This window comes from Micromys minutus, assembly GCF_963924665.1.
Source record: "Micromys minutus genome assembly, chromosome: 8".
NCBI classification, from domain to species: Eukaryota; Metazoa; Chordata; class Mammalia; order Rodentia; family Muridae; genus Micromys; species Micromys minutus.
In genome coordinates, this window is record NC_137977.1 from 34,778,508 (window position 1) to 34,781,595 (window position 3,088).

The following is a 3,088-nucleotide window of genomic DNA, read 5'->3' on the forward strand; positions in this document are numbered from 1 at the left end:
GAGATGTTATCCCTTTATCCAGTCCTGTTTCCATCACCCCACTCCCTCCAGTTGCCTTCACAAAGATGCACTCCCTTCTAATCCCCCTCTCCACCCCATTGCCTTGTCATTCACCTACATTGGGAAAAAGTTCCCTCTCTGGAACAAAGCGTTTTGCAAAGCTTCTGTAAGGCTAAAGACACTGTTAAGAAGACAAAATGGCAACCTACAGATCTTTACTAATTCTGCATCCGATAGGGGACTAGTATCCAATATATAAAAAGAAATCAGAAAGCTAGACTCTAGAGAATTAAACAATACTATTAAAAATGGGGTACAGAGCTAAACAAAGAATTCTCAACTGAGGAACATCAAATGGCTGAGAAGCATCTAAAGAAATGCTTTTCTCTGCAGGGTCGTGGTGGTGGCTGCTCTGGTCTTTAGCTCCCTGAGATATCCGGTGCTATCCTTGTCGCTGCGGTGACACTCACATCAGCTGCAGCCATGATGGAGCAGATGACACTTCGTGGGACCCTTAAGGGCCATAATGGATGGGTAACACAGATTGCCATCACACCGCAATCCCCGGACATGATTCTGTCGGCGTCTTGAGACCATCATCAAGTGGAAGCTGACCAGGAATGAGACCAACTATGGCATACCGCAGCGTGCTCTGCTAGGTCATTCCCACTTCGTTAACGATGTTGTTATCTCCTCTGGTGGTCAGTTTGTCCTCTCAGGCTCCTGGGGTGGAACACTGCGCCTCTGGGATCTCACAATGGGCACTACCAGGAGATAATGTTATGGAATACTCTGGGTGTCTGCAAGTACACTGTCCAGGATGAGAGTCATTCAGAATGGGTGTCCTGTGTTCGCTTCTCCTTGAACAGCAGCAACCCTATCATTGTCTCCTGTGGCTGGGACAAGCTGGTCAAGGTGTGGAATCTGGCTAACTGCAAGCTAAAGACCAATCACATTGGCCACACCGGCTACCTGAACACAGTGAGCGTCTCTCCAGATGGATCCCTCTGTGCTTCTGAGGGCAAGGATGGCCAGGCTATGCTGTGGGATCTCAACGGAGCCAAGCACCTTTACACATTAGATGGTGGGACATCAGCAACGCCTTGTGCTTCAGCCCCAACCGCTACTGTCTCTGTGCTGCCATTGGCCCCAAGATCTGGGACTTAAAGGGCAAGATCATTGTAGATTGATTAAAGCAAGAAGTTATCAGCACCAGCAGCAAGGCAGAGCCACCCCAAGAGTACTTCTTTGACATGGTCTGCTGATGGCCAGACTCTGTTTACTGGCTATACAGACAACGTGGTGCGAGTATGGCAGGTGACTATTGGTACCCGCTAAAGTTTGTGACAGAGTCTTAGAAATAAACTGGCTTTCTAAAAAAAAAAAAAAAAAAAAAAAAATCCCTAATCATCAGAGGAATGCAAATCAAAACAACCCTGAAATTCCACCTCACACCAGTCAGATTGGCCAAGATCAAACATTCAGATGACAGCAGATGCTGGCAAGGACTTGGAGAAAGAGGAACACTTCTCCACTGTTGGTGGGGTTGTAAGCTGTTACAACCACTCTGGAAATCAGTCTGGTGATTCCTCAGCAAATTGAATATTTCTTTAAGTGCTTCTCGACCATCTGAAATTCTTCTGTTGAGAGTTCTGTCTTTAAAATTTTACCCCATTTTTCAAATTAGGTTATTTGTTGTTTTCATTATTTTTTTATGTCTAGTTTCTGGAATTCTTTAAATATTTTGGAAATTAGCTATCTATCTGACGTGGAGTAGATGACTGTTTTTTGCCTATTCTATAGGTTGCCTTTTTGTCCTCTTCAGTGATATGATAGACATATGAAGAGCCACCTTTGTCCCAGCATATCTTGTAGGCAGAAAAATTATGAGGCCCCACTTATATTGGTGCTATAGTGGCACACATGTAACTAATAATTCTATAATTAGATTTAATATCTGTTACATGAGAAAGAACCTATGCCTAACCCACTAAAGTTATCAGAAATGTTTAAAAACAGGTAGGTCATAGACCTAAAAGAAAATCTATTAATATTTTGCTAAAGGACATAGAAATAAAATGACTCCTAATGATATATCTTAAGTCACTCAATCAACACATATCAGAAAAACTTTTTGTGATAGATACCAATTAAAATAGAGTCTCACAACTGGACCATGTATAGAATAAGATAGACGTTGCATTAATCTGTATTAAATGAGACTTCATTAAACTCCTATCGTTAAGACTCAGGTATCTATATGGAATAGGAGCTATGAAGATTGAAAGAGCCATAGATGATAGAGGAGTCTAAAAAAAAGTATCTTATACATACAAAAAACAAAACACAGAGAAGGACAAGACCTACTCAGGTTGAAGGCAGATGGGCTCCCAACACTGAGTTGAGGAAACAGATATGGGCTCATAGTCATAATCAAAAAAAATATTTGTAGACTGAAAGGGGATAATCACTGGAGTGTTGTGTGACATATCAACCACGATCTACAGCAAGCCCCAAACTTAAGAGTGGTTGGCCAACAAAACACAGACTCAGCATTGTTTATCATGGGCCTTTATGGTTGTTTCATTTTGTTTTAGCACCATTTGTTTTATTGTCTTTTGCTTGTTTGTTTTGATTTTCATTTGTATTGAGGGGGATTTTCTTTTTTGGTTTTGTTGTTTTTGAAAGAGCATACAAGGGAGATCCAGGAATGAAGGCCTAGACATAATATGTAGCCACTGATAATTTGATACTAACCCCAAAAATGACTGAACACCCCAGAAACAACTTACAGACTATATGAAGTTCAAGAAAACAAAGGCCAAAAAAAAAATGAAAAATCATTATGCTTTATCTTCACACATCAAGAAAAATTTGACTATTTCCAGGTTACATCTTGTTTTACATGTACTTTATGCTCATTGTAACTAATAGGATTTTAAGGCATACGATCAAACCTTTAAAAAAATCAAGTACTGACAAAAATGTATTCATATACTTTTATATAAAAATGCTTTTAAAATCTGCACCTTTATCTTGGTTTTTTAAAATAAAGTTGTTCAATTAAAAAAATAAAGAAAGAGCATAC

General features: G+C 40.0%; 1 pseudogene across 1 annotated transcript; it reads left to right on the forward strand.

The window, feature by feature from the left end:
* The first annotated feature begins 483 nt into the window (after positions 1-483).
* On the forward strand, positions 484-1,338 carry LOC308423299 (small ribosomal subunit protein RACK1-like; annotated as a pseudogene). The gene has a single exon. The product of its transcript is annotated as a small ribosomal subunit protein RACK1-like (transcript).
* The last annotated feature ends 1,750 nt before the right edge of the window (positions 1,339-3,088 follow it).